The following is a 13,076-nucleotide window of genomic DNA, read 5'->3' on the forward strand; positions in this document are numbered from 1 at the left end:
CTTGGATTGGATCCATTCCACCAAGGCCATCTCACCAGCTCATCGAGCCCAGGAACACCTCTCCTCCTGAGGTTGTTCATCCATTTTACTAGTTCATCCTTAGCCCTCGAGACAATCCACCACCACCACACTGGAGTAGGGTATTACACCACAACGGTGGTCCGAACCAGTATAAACCTCTGTGTCTCGTGTTCTTCGGGTTCATCGAGCTAGGCCGTGGAATCGTTGGGTAGGCAGGCTAGGGAGAAAGAGTCCTTCGTGCACACCCCAGAGTTCGAACCTCTCAAGGGTCCGCAGAACCCTGAACCCGACACTTACTTATAGAAAGGACTACGATAGATCCCCTATACTTGTTGGTCATCACTATCCCTACAAAATCATATAGTCTTGTCATGCTCCATCTTCTTAACACAAAGTATTTATCATGCACAACCCCGATGACAAGTCGAGCAATTGGTTCATACTTTTTAACGCGTTTCAGCTTTTTCAACCCCCACGCAATACATGAGGGCAAGCCATGGATATAGCACTATGGGTGGAACAGAGTATGATGATAGGGGTAAACATAGAGAAGACAGAAAATTAAGAAAGTCTCACATCAACGTGGCTAATCAACGGGCTATGGAGATGCCCATCAATTGATATCGATGCGAGGATTAGGGATTGCCATGCGATGGATGCACTAAGAGCTATAAGTGTAGGAATGCTCAAACTGAAAACGAAGTGGTGTGCATCTAACTCTATAATGAAAAATTCCCACTAGTATATGGAAGTGACTACATAGGAGACTCTCTACATGAAAAACATGGTGCTACTCTGAAGCACAAGTGTGGTATTTGCATGCCCCTTCTCTCTTTTTCTCTCTTTTTTTCTTTTTTTTCTTGGGCTCTTTTTGGCATCCCTTTTTTTCATTTTTCCTTTTTTTTTGTCCGGAGTCTCATCCCGACTTCTGGGGGAATCGTAGTCTCCATCATCCTTTCCTCACTTGGACATGCTCAAATAATGAATAATGATGATCATCACACTTCTATTTACTTACAACTCAATATTACAGCTTGATACCTAGAACAAATTATGACTCTATATGAATGCCTCTGGCAGTGTACCAGGATCTGCAATGATCTAGCGTAGCAAGGATATCAAAAAGGGACAAGCCATGGGAATATCGTGCTAGCTTTCTTACGATCATGCAAAGCAATATGACAATGAATGCTCAAGTCATCAAAATGGAAGCGGTGGAAGTTGCATGAAAATATATCTCGGAATGGCCATGGAAATGCCATAATAGGTAGGTATGGTGGCTGTTTTGAAGAAGATATAATAAGGCTTATGTGTGATAGGGTGTATCATATCTTGGGGTTTGGATGCACCGGTAAAGTTTGCACCACGTCTCGAGGTGAGAAAGGGAAATGCATGGTACCGAAGAGGCTAGCAAATTGCGAAATGGTAAGAGTGCGTATAATCCATGGACTCACATTAGTCATAAAGAACTCACATACTTATTGCAAAATTTTATTAGCCCTCGAAGCAAAGTACTACTACGCATGCACCTAGGGGCATAGATTGGTAGGAAAAGACCATCGCTCGTCCCCGACTGCCACTCATAAGGAAGATAATCAATAATAAATCATGCTCCAGTTTCATAGCATAACGAGAGACTATACGTGCATGTTTCGGGAATCACAAACCTTAGCACCAATATTCCTACTAACCACAACCATTTACTAGTACCTCCCACATATTCCATCTCTATATCGCAAAACTATCGCAAGGAATCAAACATGTCATATTCAGGGATCCACAAGTTTTATATAGGATTTTATGACTAACCATGCAAATGACCAATTCCTGTTGACTCTCTAAATAGATACTCCAACCCATAATATAAGAGCGTTTTTGACACTAGACTAGTGTAAAAAATGTTGTTATATTATGGGACAGAGGGAGTATATGTGAAGCATGAGAGTTTAATTCTTTCTAAAAAGATCATGCTCTAACAAATATAAGTGAAGCAAAAGAGCATTCTACAAATAAGGGTTTTCTATGTGAAGAGAAACATGCAATCCAGACTACAAATGATATAAGTGAAGCACATGAAGCATTCTATAAAGCCATACTCAAAAGATATAAGTGAAGTGCAATGAGCTTTCTATCAATCAACCAAGGACTATCTCATACCAGCATGGTGCATTATTAAAATAAAAAATAAAAAGCACACGACGCTCCAAGATTTACACATATCACGTGAACAAAACGAAAACCGAAACATACTGATACTTGTTGAAGAAAGATAGGATGCCTTCCGGGGCATCCCCAAGCTTAGACGCTCGAGTCTCCTTGAATATTTACTTGGGGTGCCTTGGGAATCCCCAAGCTTGAACTCTTGCCACCCCTCCTTATCCTCATATCAAGACCTCCTCGATCTTCGAACACTTCATCCACACAAAACTTTAGATAAAACTCGTGAGATTCATTAGTATAATAATCCAAATCACTACTTTAAGTACTGTTGCAAACCCATTCAAATTTTGTTTTTGCATTATAGTTGTATTATAACTTACCATGGCTTATACCACCGATACAATCCATAGTTCCATAAAAACAAGCAAAACAATGCATCAAAAACAGAATCTATCAAAAACAAGACAGTCAGTAGCAATCTGAACATTGATCATACTTCCGTAATTCCAAAAATTCTGAAAAATTAGGACACAATAAGAAATTTGCATAGCAATACTGTGTAAAAAATTTAGAAATTTTTGACGTTCGAGTAGAAAATGAAAATCCACGCACTACAGCCAAAGTTTCGATTTTTGCACTGCACATTGATGACCCACAAGTAGAGGGGCTCTATCGTAGTCCTTTCGATAAGTAAGAGTGTCGAACCCAATGAGGAGCAGAAGGAAATGATACGCGGTTTTGAGCAGGGTATTCTCTGCAAGTACTGAAATAAGTGGTAACAGATAGTTTTGTGATAGGATAATTTATAACGAGCAACAAGTAACAAAAGTAAATAAAGTGCAGCAAGGTGGCCCAATCCTTTTTGTAGCAAAGGACAAGCCTGGACAAACTCTTATATAGAGAAAAGCGCTCCCGAGGACACATGATAATTTGATATGTGGGTGGACCGGTGCTTGGGTGTTATTCTTACTTGAACAAGCATCGCACTTATGATTAACCTCTATTGCAAGCATCCGCAACTACAACAAAAGTATTAAGGTAAACCTAACCATAGCATGAAACATATGGCTCCAAATCAGCCCCTTATGAAGCAACGCATAAACTAGGGTTTAAGCTTCTGTCACTCTAGCAACCCATCATCTACTTATTACTTCCCAATGCCTTCCTCTAGGCCCAAATAATGGTGAAATGTTATGTAGTCGACGTTCACATAACACCACTAGAGGATAGACAACATACATCTCATCAAAATATCGAACGAATACCAAATTCACATGACTACTAATAGCAAGACTTCTCCCATGTCCTCAGGAACAAACGTAACTACTCACAAAGCATATTCATGTTCATAATCAGAGGGGTATTAATATGCATATAGGATCTGAACATATGATCTTCCACCAAATAAACCAACTAGCATCAACTACAAGGAGTAATCAACACTACTAGCAACCTACTAGTACCAATCCCGGACTTGGAGACAAGAATTGGATACAAGAGATGAACTAGGGTTTTGAGAGGAGATGGTGCCGGTGAAGATGTTGATGGAGATTGCCCTCTCCCGATGAGAGTAGCGTTGGTGATGACGATGGCGATGATTTCCCCCTCCCGGAGGGAAGTGTCCCCGGCAGAACAGCTCTGCCGGAGCCCTAGATTGGTTCCGCCAAGTTTCCGCCTCGTGGCGGCGGAGTCTCGTCCCGAAAGGTTGCTTATGATTTTTTCCTCGACAAAAGACTTCATATAGTAGAAGATGGCCACCGGAGAGCCAACAGGGGGCCCACGAGGCAGGGGGCGCGCCTTGGGGGGTAGGGCGCGCCCCCCACCCTCGTGGACAAGTGGTGGCCCCCTGACGTATTTCTTCCGCTCAGTATTTTTTATTATTTCCAAAAATGACTTTCGTGGAGTTTCAGGACTTTTGGAGTTGTGCAGAATAGGTCTCTAATATTTGCTCCTTTTCCAGCCCAGAATTCCAGCTGCCGGCATTCTCCCTCCTTATGCAAACCTTGTAAAATATTCTTCTTCTTCCATAGTTTCCTATAAAATATTATTCTCTTCTTGGACAGCGGAGGCTTTCTCAAGAAATACATCAATATTGGAATTGTATTTATAATTCTCATAGCCATATTTAAGTATTGCAAAAAATTACGTCTATAAACAACATCATCATAATCTTCGTACTTTTCAAACATAGATTCAATTTCATAAGCACCCTTAAAAGCAACAAATTCTTCTATTCGTTCACATCATAGTAATCATATCTACCATTAGCATAAGAAGCTAAGGTTTCATTATCGTTAAATTTGCATGAAAGGGAAAGGTGTGGAGCCTTCATCCTAGAGCAATAAGTATAATCATATCTCAAGCATAGATCCCGAGCATACCAATGCAACATATGAATTTGATCCCATAACAGTTTCCATTTTGAGTCAAGCGATAATCCCTAAAGTATTCACTTTGATCCAACGTGTCTCCAATTATCAAGTTGAATGGGGTTTTCTCAGGATTATCAAAGTAGTGTTTAATATTTTCCACATAACGAGCATCGAGGGTTTTAGGAGGTGCCCCATCTCCATGAGTAGCAAGTACAAATAATTTTTTTGGTATTTCGTATTCCATATCCATAACTAAAGATAGAGAACAACTTAGAACAGAAAATAAAAACTACCTAGTGATAAAGCAAACAAGCACACATGAGAACATTCACCCCACGCTATAGCTCCCCCGCAACGGCTCCAGAAAAAGGTCTTGATAACCCACAAGTATAGGGGATCGTCTGTAGCCTTTTTCAAATAATAAGAGTTTTGAACCCAACGAGGAGCTAAAGGTAGAACAAATATTCCCTCAAGTTCAATCGACCACCGATACAACTCTATGCACACTTAACGTTTGCTTTATCTAGAACAAGAATAAAACTAGAAGTACTTTGCGAGAATAAAATTCCGGATCAATTGCAGGATAATAAAATTAGATAGCTTTTGTCACACAAGAAAGTTATTTGTCCCTAGGCGATCGATAACTAAACCAGTAATCATTATTGCAAATTTATATGAGGGAGACGCATGAGCTAACATACTTTCCGTACTTGGATCATATGCACTTATGATTGGAACTCTAGCAAGCATCCGCAACAACCAAAGATTATTAAGGTAAAACCCAACCATAGCATTAAGTATCAAGTCCTCTTTACTCCCATACGCAACAACCCCCTTACTAGGGCATAAGCTTCCGTCTCTCTAGCCACCCACCATAAGTGAATCATGAATGTATTGCAACACCCTACAGCGGGGATCCCTCACATTTGCGCGACATGGATGGCACCATAGGAAAACATCAAAATAAAATATACAACTCAAACCAATCACGATCATCAATCAGCCCATAGGACAAAACGAATCTACTCAAACATCATAGGATAACCACATATAATAATATATAGTGTTGTGCACCATGTTTAAGTAGAGAATTGCAGCAGGAATAGAGAGGTTACACCGCTGCATAGAGGGGGAGAAAGTCGGTGTTGACGGTAGCAAGGTTGTTGATGTAGATCATTGTCACGATCCTTGCCCCGGCGACACTCCAGCGCAACCGGGAGCGCGGGGGAGAGAGCCCCCCTCCTCCTCCTTCTTCTTCTTCTTCTTCTTCTTCTTCTTCCTTGGCCTCCCCCCAAGATGGGAGGAGGGTTCCCCTTCTGGTCCATGGCCTCCAAGGCGGCGGAGGGGCAGGAGCCCCTCCGCGATTGGATTTCCCTCTCTGTTCTCTTTTGTTTCACATTCCCCAGATCTGGCATTTCACCGTTTCTTAAATATCCGGAGATCCGTAACTTCGATTGTGCTGAAATTTTAACATGATTTTTTTCTTCGAATATAAGCTTCCTTGCGCCCGAAGTAGAGCCCCAACCAACTTATGGGGTGCCCACAAGGCACCACTGCGCGCCAGGAGGCCGTACCCTGGTGTCCTGTGGATTTCGTGAGCCTCCGTTTGCGTTGATTCCACCTCCCAAAAATCACATATATTCCAAAATAATTCTTCATAAATTTTTATCGTGTTTGGACTTCCTTTGATATGGATATTCTGCAAAACAAAAAACATACAACAAACAGGAACTGGCACTGGGCACTAGATCAATATGTTGGTCCCAAAAAATAATATAAAATGTTGCCAAAAGTTTATAAATTTTGTGTAATATCGGTGAACAATCAAAATTATAGATACGATGGAAACGTATCAACCACCTGCAACCATGCTGCCCGAGCAGCCATGGCCGCCCGCTCGCACTCGAGCCACGCGATCCGCCCACGACCATCGTGCCTCCCCTCGCTGGGCCACTGCCCTGCAGCTAGACCACGAAGAGAACAACCAAAGGACACGCCTTTGACTAGATCAGTGACCCAAGACCAGCACCCACTGTGCCGGCGACTGGCAGCTCGATCACATAAGAGCAACCGTTCCTCATTTTTTTGACAAAGGGTGGAACTTATTACTCAAAATGAAGTATCAAGCGAATACAATCAAAATGAGCACACACTTGACCTCTACATAGATAGGATGAACACAGCCAACACAAACCCACACACACACACACAAAAAGCCGGAAAATACCAAAGTCATATAAGGCGAAAGCTATGCCTAAGCAAGCACCCCAAAAATCCGAAGCGATCAAATCCGCTATCGGCAACCTACAACTGTTCCCCCTACTAGCCTCCCCACCAGAACACCCTTGTTCAGCTCCACCATAGCCGCTGGCCTTGGTCCAAGGGCCGCATCCAGTCCTGAGTAACTCGGCTCGCGCCGAATCCCCCGCATGTGGAGACAAAGAGACCTTGATGGCTGCCGAGCCGATCGGACTTCGAGGGAAGAGGGAGGGGAGGAGGGGTTCCGGCGGCGGCGCTAGGTTTTGCCTCCCGCGACGCTTCCGAGGAAGCCCCGTCAGTCTTAGGTCTTGCCTCATTGCTATGAATATCCAACGGTTCTTGTACTATAGTATTCATTAGTGGTTAATTTCTTACAACTTATTGCCACCAAATGTCACATGGTGATTGTAGTGTAGTACTTCCTCCTCTTAAATTTATTAGCCCTCTTAGTGTTTTTGTTTAAACATTAACCATAAATTTGGCAATATTATTGGATTCATATTCAGAATAAGTTTCCAATGAAAACACTTGGGACCTTTTTGATTATTGGATTCATACTCATATTCCCAAAAATTACATTATTGGATTCATATTCATATTCATATTGATTTACTTTTTTCTCGGACTTTTTACCTTTTGCTATGCCCATCCTAATTATGCAGCAGCCATAATGTCACTCATGATGATTTGTATCCGCTCGTTGCTTCATTTTGAGTTAGTACAAACGCCCTTTATCGAGGAAAAAGAGTTATCCTGTCGTTACCCATAAAAGAATCCACACTAGGATAAGCAATATGTACCAAGAAATGGGATGCCTAGGTTCCTTGTGGTGGAACCAACCCACGAGAGTTCAAACCCTAGACTTAGCACTTGTGGTCATATTTTCCTGGATTTATTTCAGGCCTTCCGGCGATGTGCGTTCAGTGGCAGGAGACGTTCTCGTCGACTACGAAGACGTCCATGACGATTTTGGTAATCTCAATATGTTGTGCCAGCTCAGTATCGCAGGGGTGCTCATAAAGGTTGGATGTGCGTGCGTGCATTCATAGGGTTAAGTGTATGTGTGTGTATGCGAGAGTATACAATTGTACCGTGTTAAAAAAAGGACGTCATTAAATAGAATTAGCGACTGGATCACAACCCAAGATTTTTTTTAAAAACACCTCATATATTAATAAACTTCAAATGTTCGTACAATCATTCATTACAGCATACGCCACGCAGAGCGAAACACTATAGAAAAATAAACCATCTGAGCGTCTATCCTATTGTCAAAACTAAACTTAGCAATCTCATGAGCCGCCTTGTTTGCCCACCAACTGATCTTCAAGATCATGAAATTCCATGTAAGCTTCATAACGCTAAGCGCTTCTCGTTTTAGATCAACAAATGGGGACCTGTCTAGAATTTTATTTGCAAGATAGGAGATCATAAGTCATGATTTTTACATATTAAACAAATCGTTTCTTATACTATCTGCAAAATCTTCCAGAACTATCAGCCAGCGTGATTAGATCATCGGATGAACCAAAATTATTCATAATCATTCATAGTCAGTTTCAAATGTCATTTTATGCTTAATTGAGTAGAACAATGCTTCATGTTGGAAGAAACCTGCGTTTACATTCGCTTAGGCTTTTCTCGCAGGATCTTCCTTTAGCGCGTTGATTTAGACAATCATGCATCACTGGTAGAAAAAAGGCCTTTAGTCCCGGTTCGCAAAGGCCTTTAGTCCCGGCTGTGCAACCGGGACTAAATATGCGCGACTAAAGACCCCCCCCCTTTAGTCGCGCCTCTTACGAACCGCGACTAAAGGCTTTAGTCCCGGTTCTCGTGGCTAACCGGGACTAAAGGCCCGTCCACGTGGGCGCCAGGGGTCCGTCGGGGCGGAGGACCTTTAGTCCCGGTTCTCGTGGCTAACCGGGACTAAAGGCCTCCTCCGCAGGTTTAGGGTTTTAGCCCCCCTAAACTTGGTTTCTTTTTAATTTGTAGTGTTTTATTTCTTTTATATTTTATTTTGTGTTTTATTTTAATTTTGATGAAGTTTCAGTACACATATTCTACGCTACTATATACATGCATATGAAATTTCAAACAAGAAGAATTCAAGAGGAATATATAATATATATTCAATCTCGGGTGACCATATACAACTTCGAACAAGTTTCCATACACAATTAGGATGGATGACCATATACAACTTCGAACAAGTTTCAATCTCGGGTATGCATATAAATTTCTTCGTCCTCGGTATAGTGTTCTCCTTTAGGATTGATGACTTCCCTCATGAAAAATCCTGCTAATTCATCTTGAATTGGTCGGAAGCGAGCTTCTGGACTAAGCCTCCTCCGCAAGTTATCCGTCGCCTTCCGCACGCTATCCGATGCCTTCCGCTCAGAGGTGTGTCTCCGGATGTTCTCACAAACATAGTATCCACATAGATTGGTCCCCGGTGGCTGCTTATCCACATTAACTAACCTTCTAAAATCTAGCTCATGTTTGAATTCACCGACAATTTCTTCTGAGAACCGTCTCCAAACCCTACAGGGCAAAGAAAATTAAATGAACAAGGGAGTTATTAGTTACTTGATATTAGGAAATGAACGAAAGAGACCGATCGATATAGAGCTCAAATGATTGAAAATAATTACTTTTGCAGCATTTTTCTCATGTCGGCCCAACGCTTTGGATCCGAATCCATAGAGTCCATGATTAGAACTCTGGAGGTGTGAAGTTCAATATTTAGCAGAATCCAGTGGAACCTGCGGACACGTTACATGCACAGTCATGCATAACTCATCGATTAGACATACCATGCATGGAGTAAACAAAAGAGAATGGGCACAAGAGAGAAACACTCACCCAAAATGGTAAGGAAATAGAATATGACTTTTGAGTTGATGCTTTCTAAGAAACTTGTACAAGTCTTTCTCCACGTCTTCGGGGTGATTTTGTAACACATGTCCATTAACGATATGTGGGTCAATGAACCCAACATCATGGATGTTTCTTATTTTGCATTCCCAAATCTTCAATCTGCATAATAGCGTACGCAACAATATAGTTAGGACAATATATATATATATATATATATATATATATATATATATATATATAGTGCAGGCAATGAAGAACGAGATGAGGTAGAAATAAATCACTTACAGAACGTAGCAACTCAGCATAGATTTGTCGAGGTCGCGCAGATTGAACAGCTGGAACAATTCACTCATATGAACTTGTACAGAGTACCGTTTGGTGTGATGCTCCTCTGTAACATCCGCATAAACATATTCTTTGTCGGCCCATGTTATGAATTGCTTGTACCAACGTAGCAGATTTCGCATTTGTGGTGGTAGACTCTTTTCCCGCGCAGGCTCGACGAGAGGCCCATTCCGCACATATTGTAATGCTATCTCACATACTGGCGCATCCTCAAGGCCTAAGAAGGCACGAAGAGTCAAACCCATCTCGGACGCTTGTTTCATGGCACTCGCTACAGTCAATCCAAGTGCTGCCGCAGCTGCTATGATCTCGGGGTCCTCTTCCGGACCGGCTTTCACTATGAGCGGGGGGATCGATTGTTTCTTCTGCATCCCGAGCTGGTCAACTTGTTTCCCGCTTTTTTTACTTTCTTCTTTCTCCTCCTTCAATATTTTTGCTTGCCTACGAAGTTCATGTCCATAGTCGTCAGGCATATTCAGCTCGGCTTGGGACGGTGTCGTCAAAAAATCCTTAGCCCACTTCTTTTGCTTCTCAGTGAATACTTGCTTGGGCTCAGGCTCTTTTATCGCCTTCATATCCGCCTTCCATTTCTCATAATCAGCAGACGCGGCCAATTTGGTTTCAGCTTCACTAAGTTCCCAAGGCCTTGGGAGGAGAGGCTTCAGTGATGGCTCCGGTACCCTTGTGGTCTTAGGTACATAAGGGTCCGGGTTAATAGTCCAGGAGCGGGTTTCCTTGCTGTCCGCCTGCTTCTGCTTCTTCGCCGGAGGTGGATTGGGGGGCGTCGTACCCGCCGGAGGAGGATTGGGGGGCGTCGTACCCGCCGGAGGTTGTGGATCGGGGGACGGCGTCGAATGGCGTGAAGGAGGTGTAGGTGAACCACCACGACCACCACCACCGCCACCACCACCACCACCACCATCGGAGGGGGGTGGACTTGCTAGCCTTGGCGCCTCGCCTGGAAACACTATGTACTTCTTTTTCCATAGAATGATCTGGCGCTTGACATCTCCAAGTCTTCTCTCCCCTTCGGGTGTAGCTTTGTCAATCTCCAGGTCCTCAAACCCTTGGACTATGTCTTCCACCGTGACACGAGCATAGCCATATGCAATGGGGTTGTTGTGGTGGAGTGCTCCAGGTGTACAGGGTAAAGCACTGCCGCTAGCTACCTTCGTGGAAACGTTCCCCACGGGATAATGCAGATCACATTCTTTCATCTCCTTTACATCATCCACGGGGTAGTGAGGCTCCGGTGCACGAATCTCGATCATCGGTGCACTAGCACCAGGCGGGGCATCCGTGGAAGCCACGCTGCTTCTCCGCTGCTGGCTTCCGCGATCCGCTTCATGATCTTCATGCGGCCCTGCAGCCGATTTTTCTTTTACTAGTTCATGCACGGTCTGCTTCAACTCATGGAGTTCCGATGCAAACTTCGCCATAAGATCTGCATCCCGGTCCGTCTTTCTCTTACGGCTTCTGTAACAGTACGGGTCATTGTCCTGGGAAAACCCTACTTTCCACGGAACTTTGCCTTTGCCTCGTACACGTCCTCCGTGTTCATCATTCCCGAGGGCTGTTGTCAGTGCGTCTTTCTCTCTGTTGAACTTGATCAAGCCCTCTTGAGCTTGGGTCATTGCGTCAATAAGGGCTTGGGTGGGAGCAAACTTTTTCTTCCGGTGAACACACACCCCTGTCTCCGGGTCTAGCGATCCCCCATGCCCGTACCACCAGCTTTTGGCCCTTGGGTCCCATCCCTCTGTACCTAGAGGGATTCCTCGCACCCTCAGGTCCTCCTCCATCTTCTGCCACCTAGGCTCCGAAAGGCGGTATCCTCCTGGCCCCATAATATGATGGAACTTTTTCTTACTCGCATTATCCTTATTTTTTTCGATATTTCCTTGAAATGCTCCGATTGCTTTTGCCTCACAAATTCTGGCCAATCATCTTTCAGTTTCTCATGTTGTCCATTGAAATCCGGAGTCTTGCCCTTGTTGACATAGTCACGGGTTAAATTTTTCTTGAAGTTCCGGAATGCTTCGCCCATCTTCTGAAGAGCGAACTCTTTAACTAGCCTCCTCCTCTCACGTCCACCCGGAACCTCGTTACCGAATTCATCGACTTTGTTGTATTCCGGAGGTAGAATGAAATGTTCCATAAGCTTTCTCCAGCAATCCTTTTTCGTTCTCTTGTCGACAAAACTGAAACCAAGACGTGCCTTCTTTGGCTCCTTCCATTCCTGGACGGTGATCGGGACGTTGTCTCTAACAACGACTCCGCATTGGTTGATAAACTTTGAGGTGTGCTGTAGGGGCTTGCCGGTTTCACTGACAAACTCAATGGCATATGTTTCTCCTGTTTTCATCGCCTTGGATTTGCCACGCTTTGTCGTACTCGATCCGGCCGAGGGCTAAAAAAAGAAAGAGAGTCGCGCGCGTTAATACATATGTATTCACATTTCAGTAAGTTTGTATCACAAGAGGCTCAATGTATATATATACCTCGCCGGAGGTGGTTGCTACTTGCAATTCGAGATCATCGTTTGTTGACGGTTGACCTCCGTCGACAATGTCCGTTCCTTCACCTTCTTGATTATCGCCTTCTTGATCACCGTCAAGGTTCAGAAAAGAAGAGACTACATCCTCTTCTTGCTCATATTCTGAGCCCGGCACATAAGGAATCTCGTTGTTGATGATGCCCATTAAATAACGTTCAGCCTCCGGATCCCTAAGCGGCTCGGCTCTATCGTCCGCCATATGTCACTCCTGCATGTAGTAAAAATTCTTTAAGTATAAAGGAATTAAAAATAAGATTAAGGGGACATAGAGGAGGAGGAATTAAAAAATAAGATTATTGAGCACTAATTTGCATAGAAGTTTTTGTTTAGCACTGCCAAGTATTTTGTTTTTCCTTTTCTTTTTTCTTTTCTTCTTCCTTTTTTGTTTCCTTTTCTTCTTCCTTTTCTTATTTTGTTTTTCTTGGTTTTCATTGGTTTTCTTTGTTTCTTTCTCGATTTTCTTGATTTCATTCCTTTGCATTCCTTTG

The sequence above is a fragment of the Triticum aestivum genome, chromosome 1D, assembly GCF_018294505.1.
Source record: "Triticum aestivum cultivar Chinese Spring chromosome 1D, IWGSC CS RefSeq v2.1, whole genome shotgun sequence".
Classification (NCBI taxonomy): Eukaryota; Viridiplantae; Streptophyta; class Magnoliopsida; order Poales; family Poaceae; genus Triticum; species Triticum aestivum.